At 44.5% G+C, this 6,878-nt stretch overlaps 1 non-coding gene across 1 annotated transcript; it reads left to right on the forward strand.

Moving 5' to 3' along the window:
• Positions 1-2,955: 2,955 nt before the first annotated feature.
• Positions 2,956-3,057, forward strand: LOC138400468 (small nucleolar RNA U13). The gene has a single exon (XR_011236346.1). It is a non-coding gene; the product is annotated as a small nucleolar RNA U13 (small nucleolar RNA).
• The last annotated feature ends 3,821 nt before the right edge of the window (positions 3,058-6,878 follow it).

Here is a 6,878-nt window from a genome sequence, read left to right on the forward strand (position 1 = left end):
AGTCTCCTCCACTCTCTCCCCATGCCCCCCATAAACCTTTTCCCTGGTAAATCTTATGCACATCTAATCCCATCTTGGTGTCTGCTTCTCAGATGATCCAAACTACCACAAAGGGAGAGTGAAGAACAAAACAAAAAATTTCTGGACAAATTTATAAATTCACCCCAGGCTGCGAAGAGTTAGAAAGCACTTCTCCAAAAGAAATTCTCACACAAAACACTCCAAGATTCTCAGTTTATTCAAAATCTAGCTTCCCATTGATCTTGTCATAATCTTCCCACTGATCACAACATTCTCCCAATTTACAGATGGGAATACTGAGCCTAAAGAGGTGAGTAAATTGTCTGAAGGTCATACAGGTAATAAATGCTGAAATCAGGACTCCAAGTCCCAGAGCTCATTCAACCACACTTTAGTGGACTTGAAATAAATCATAAGTGTTTTTAAGTGGTATGTCACCATCTAATGTAAGGTATTATAAATCACTATCACCGTCATTTCTCATTTCTCCCTGAGGATCTTAGTAGAAAAGCAAAAGGTGGAGCAGATGTGTTGCACTAAATGGCCCCCAAAGACATTCATGCCCTAATCCACAAAACCTGTGACTGTGTAACCTTACATAGCAAAAGGGAGTTTGCAGATGTGATTAAGTTAAGAATCCTGAGATGCAGGGATGATCCTGGATTATCCCCGTGGGCCCAGTGTAATCCAAGGTGATGCGGGAAGAGTCAGAGAAGAAGTGAGGACAGAAGAGGCCAGAGAGTCAGAAAGGGAATTGAAGATGCTACCCTGCTGGCTTTGAAGACAGAAGAGGCTACAAGCCAAGGAATGCAGGTGGCCTCTTAAAGTTGGAAAAGTCTAGGACACAGATTCTCCTCTAGACCTCCAGAAAGACATAGCCCTACAGACACCTTGAGTTTAGGATTTTTGACCTCCAGAACTGTAGAATAAATTTGTGTTGTTTTAAGCCACTAAGTTCATGGTCATTTGTTACAGTAACAACAGAAACCTATTAATAATATACTGAATACTCTAGACACTCACCACTTTAACACTTATCCAAAAGACACACACACACACACACACACACACACAGACCATCACAGACTATACATCTCAGTTCCCCAAACTCCAACTCTTACTTTAGCCTCTACCTGGACTTTAAGCCTCATGGTTCTTGCAGATGTCCACCCCACCCCCTTATCCCGGAGCTGCCCAAGACACCCTTAAATAAGACCTAACCTCTGGATGCTCTTAACCACTTCTACGGAATTCTGATCACCCATGTTTGACTCAATAAAGCACTGAGCTTTAAAAAAGAAAAAGATACCCTTAAAGACCTCCTTCTAGTCCTCAATTGCTGTGGCTCTAATCCACTTACTAGTGAGCTGTGCTTTTTATTAAGCAATTTAAAGAAACAGTCCAGATTTTCCTAAGCCAAGCCTGGGAGTGGCTATTCTGGAGAGGGGTCTTTTATGTAAGATGTAAAGTACATTCTATGAAGACCTGGAAAAAGCATGACTCCCTTAAAAAATAAATACATAAACAAATGTGTACTTCCTCCAAAGAAGCTCCCAGGAAGCTTTATATAAAAGTAGACCACCCACAGTAAGTTTCTCAGCTGACTATTTGGATGCCCCCCAAAAGAAAAAAAGCATTCCTAGCCTCTTTTGGAATCCATCCCCTGCCATTAGGAAACTTCAGATTCGAGTACCTCAAAGCCTGAACTATGTCTGATGGCTTCTCTTGGACTTAATGAGAAGGGCAGAGGCATCAATATATTCTGGATACAGTAACCATCCCTGAAATCTGTAGACAGAATAGAGAGTAAAGGACAGCTGACAAAATCCCAAGGACATTTCATAGGACCCACTCTGGAGGCTCCAGTGACAATACACTAACTAATTTACAGGGTCACTGGACTTCACAGTGACAGGTCTATGAAACCATCGACCTTTGCAAAGTGTCTGCTGCCCTCTTTTCCACTGCCTGGTTCCCATTGATCTCTGTGTGGTTAGTGCTGATAATTGGTAGGAAAAGGAGAAAATAGCTTCGAGATAGACCTTGCACATTCTAGCCTGGGATCTGACCACATAATTCTCCCTGAGAAGCGACCGTAGAATCTACTGTTTTACATAGCTCATCAAATGAATTTCTAAAGTGCGTGAGCATAGGATACTTAGTTAATATCGCATTGGAGAATGAATGTTTAAACTCCTTATCGCGTCCTAAGTGGATGATCAACTTTAAACCAGGTATATGGAGAATTGAGAAGGAGAACTGTGCAAATAGCACAGTCAATGCTAGCTGAAGGAGTTCAAGGATTATTTCACACAGCCAAAGGAAGATAAAAATGCTTGTGAAAGCACTGAAAGAGAAACTATTTGGTTAGCAAAGGTACAGAGTATTCAGAAAAAGCATATTGCCCCATATTTAGACCTTTGCAGAGATCTGATATCCTCTTTAAAAAAAGTAAAGACCTTGCAGACACAATATCACAGATAAGAACCATGAGGGATAAAATGGATAGGCATGACCAGATAAAAAATTTTTCAATTTCATAGGTCAAAGACATTAAATATTAAAATATAAACCAGAAATGGAAGAAATGATTGCAACATATTTGACAAGAAATAGGCTGATGTCCTTAGCAAACACCTCTTCACTCAAGAAAAAAACACAACACCAAAAAGTAAGCAAATGAGACAAAAGGAGGAAAATTAATGATAAGTATATGAATATATAAGTAAAATCCAACTTTGTTAATCAGGAAGCACAAATTAAAATGATAAGGGTTTTCCATCACATAAGACTTTTAAAATGAACAGAAACCTTCTCACATACCATTGGTAAATATATAATTTAACACAATGTTTCTGCAAGGAAATTTGGAAAATACAATTCCAAATTTGAGTCACTTCTAGCACCAATCATCCCAATTCTATGAATATTTTGATCCTTTTGTAGTTCATAAGCACGATGATTGGGTTTTCACGCTTATGTGTGAGATGTCTCCTTCAAACCTGGTCATGATGTTGGCACATTACCTATCTGACATGGGGGAAAAAAAGAATATTCTAAGGAAATCATCAGGAATGGGTGTGGGCAAAGATAAACAGCATTTATAATGATGAAAAATTGGAAAGTACCTAAATATTCAAAACTAGGGAATTATTGAATACATCATGATAATCCAAGCAACGGAATACCATGGAGCCACTTAGAGAAATGTGATACGCACATAACGTGATATAGAAAATATTCATGACATGTCATTAGACAAGAAAAGGAGGTACAAACAGGATGTACAGCATAAGTCCATTTGTGTGAGATAGATACACAAGATAGATTCAATAGACAAAAGATAGATTTAGACATAAAGAAAGAACTGAACGATGCTACGTCCTACTAGGAGAGAACACATCTTCAACACTGCCTTCCTTGCAGAAGAATATTTCATAAACTCTCTTAGTCTCTCTCCATCCCCTTTAACTCAGGCCATTTCAGGAAGGAGGAATTACTTATCCAGCTTTTAAATTTGGGAAGAATAAACAAGGTATCCTGGGCGCACTCCCCTCCCCTCATTCCCTGGAGTGATCTGGTGGCAGTGACCACTTGGTCCCACTGTTCCTCCAGGCCAGGAGTCTCACCCAGTCCAGTGCCATCTGCCACCCAGTTTGAAGCCCTATGTGGCTCTCACACCAAATTACACCTCCAAGTTTTCCTTTTTCAGTAATAAAGAAGATACCCTGGCCTCTATTTATACTCTTGGCCATATTTCCCTGTTTTGAACCCAAGTGGGAAGTAGGGTGGAACTTATTGTGTCTCCTCAGAAATCTCAACATGTATTAGTCACGGCTCTGGGCGAAAAGCAGTAAAACCTTACTTGGTGATCTGTGGCAAAGAAGAATTTATTAAAAGAAGGTGTAGAGGCTTAGCATTGTAGCTCATGCCTTTAAGCCCAGCACTTTGGGAGGCCAAGTTCGGGAGGATCACTTGAGGCCAGAAGTTCAAGACCAGCCTGGGCAACACAGCAAAACCCCATCTCTAAAAAAATTAGCCAGGCATGGTGGTGCATGCCTGTAGTCCCAGCAACTTGAGAGGCTGAGGCAGGAGGATTGCTTAAACCCAGGAGTTCCAGGCTGTAGTAAGCTATGATGATGCCACTGCACTCTAGCCTGGGTGACAAAGCAAGATCTCAACTCTATAAAACAAAAAAGGAGCAGAGATCCAGCTAGGACTTACATCTGTAGTCCTAGCTACTTGTGAGGCTGAACGTGGGAGGAGCACTTGAGGCTAGGAGTTCAAGACCAGCCTGGGCAACATAGCAAGACCCCATCTCAAAAAAAAAAAAAAAAAGAGGAGAGATGAGAAGATTGTTTTTAGATTAGACAGAGATCAAGCTTAGGGAAGATCGGGAAGCTGGATATTCAACAAGGGAGTCCCAGCAGGGAGTCTGGGTCAGCACATCACTTATTCAATGTTCCTTCCAACTATTCCTTTCATTCTTGCATGGATTGTTCAAAATTCAAAGTTTGAAGAAAGGATGTTCAAGTGCCAAAGGATACCCACCCAGTATCCATTCTCCACTCCCCTCTTCCTAACCCAGATTTCCATGTATCCATTGCTCTTCCATTCATTTTTTAGGGAGAATGGCTCCCACCAGGCTGGACCCTGACTTAAGCCCATGGGCCCAGTCTGTTCCCCTGGTCATAGCCATTGGTTCATGAATGAGCAGGCCGTCTGCGCTGGGCCAATCAGATGATGACTTAGAATTCTAGAGGAAAAACCTCTCTGTATCTGTCCCTCTAGATATGGGCAGGAAAGTATATGACTCTGGGGGTTGTTGGCCAATTTAAAATACAGCTGATGCCACAGAAGCCTAAACAGAGAAACCAAAAGAGAGTCACTCAATCAAACCAACCTGAAGCCATAATGCAGGCTGGGTAAGCCCAAATGATAAATGTGCACTAATTATGAAAAGGGGGAAAGAGCGGGACCAGATTCAGAAAACTTGGCCTTGGGGCCAGGCACAGTGGCTCACACCTTAATCCTAGCACTTTGTAAGGCTGAGCTTGGGAGGATCCCTTGAGGCCAGGAGTTTAAGAACAGCCTGGGCAATATAGTGAGACCCCATCTCTATAAAAATAATAAAAAGAAAGAAAGAAAGAAAACTTGGGCTTGGATCCTGGGTCTACCGCTTTTTAACTGGGTCCTTTGGGCAAACTTAGCCTTTCTGAACCTCATTTTCCTGATGTCTAAAAGGGGGATAACAATGGTCCCTCCTCCTAGGGTTACTAGAGTTTGAAATCAGATAATCTGAGCAAAACACTTGGCACTGTGTGTGGCTTATAGTAACTGCTAGACATGTTGTCCTTTTCGTATGCCAAAATGTAACCCCTCTGGCACGCCACTTCTACGTCTCTTGGCCTCACCCGGTCTCTTAGTCCACTCAGCCCAGTTCCCACAGCAACACCTCGGGCCCGCACTGGTCTTCCTTCTGTTTTCTCCAGGGCACACTCAGTGTTCATGCATCCGTGACCCAGAAACGCAGGCGAGCTGACTTCCCATAGGGCAGACGTTTGAACAGTGGGGATGACAGCCGGTGGGTAAGTGCTTTCCCCTCTCTTCTCCTGGGGAAAGGTCCCAGTGTGTGTTTCCCGTGGCATAGGGCTCTCGAGGGACCCACCAGTTGCCCACAGCAGTGCTCAAATCAAATACGCATCCCCCTTTTGCGGCGCCCCCACCCTGCCTCAGTTCCCTGCCCCTCACCCAGCTTCCTCTCAGGATCTGCCTTCTGGCAAACCCGGTCAAGCTCAGAAGATCTCCTGGCGGCACCTAATTATGATGGATCCTTATGATTCTTCCTTTCCCTTCTCTCTGTTTTCTACTTATTCTTACAACAAACACGTCCTAATCTCATGATTTTTAAGTCTTGTCTTTTCCCAAGCCTATCATCCCACCTCCAAGGCCAATTTACCTTTGTTAGGAAAGTAACATGAAATGAGGGTTGGAGAAATGTGTGGGATGTGACAATAAAGATGGCTTAAAAAAAAATGCCCAACACAGGGTCCTCCCAGGAGGTGGGGAGCGGCTGGCAGGAGAGAGGGAGAGTAGTTATGCTCCCTGGTTATTTCTGGATGTTCCACAGCCAGCTGTGCAGCTGCTGTCTCAGGAGAGGGAGACTCCGGTGGAGGAGGAAGAGGAGGGAGACAGGGAGGCCGGGAGGGAGGGAGAGAAGGAGGAACTGCAGCCTGGCCCCCCGAGAGGAGAAGGAGGAGGGCGCCCCGTCTGTTCCAGGCCTTCTGTCCGCAGAGGTGCTAACTGGCTGGCAGGCCCAGGTAAAAGGCAGACGCAGGGGGAGCAGGAGACTGCGGGAGGACAAACTAGGTGTGAAGGCCCCTCGCAGAGCTGGAGAGAGCCATCTGCCTGTGGCTCAGACGGCAAGCAGGTACTGAGCCAGACAGCAAGCAGCTCTGTGTTAAGGGGCAGAAACACGCCTCAGGGTGTCTCATAATTAAAAAGCAGGAGGCTCTGCGGAACGTGGGGAAAAGCCTCCACCCCCCCCCCCCCCCAGCTCAGGGTCCGCCTGCCACCTGAGGACCAAAGCTCTGGATCCGGGCTCTGGGCGTCCACCCTTCCTGTGGGACAGACAGAAGCACACACCCGTGGCCGGGGCTGGGCCTGGGGAGCAGACAGAGAATCCACGCATGGGGTGTTCCACAATTTGATGACAAACAAGCAGGTGAAATCTCACAAATCAGCACAAAATGACAAGAGAAGTCATCTGAGCCCTGCCTCCTAAATCCAGTCACGTCTCTCAAGGTGTAACCCACACGGATGGCTTCTTTTTACAATTCTCACTAATTACCTTTTAT

This window comes from Eulemur rufifrons, chromosome 19, assembly GCF_041146395.1.
Source record: "Eulemur rufifrons isolate Redbay chromosome 19, OSU_ERuf_1, whole genome shotgun sequence".
Lineage (NCBI taxonomy): Eukaryota > Metazoa > Chordata > Mammalia > Primates > Lemuridae > Eulemur > Eulemur rufifrons.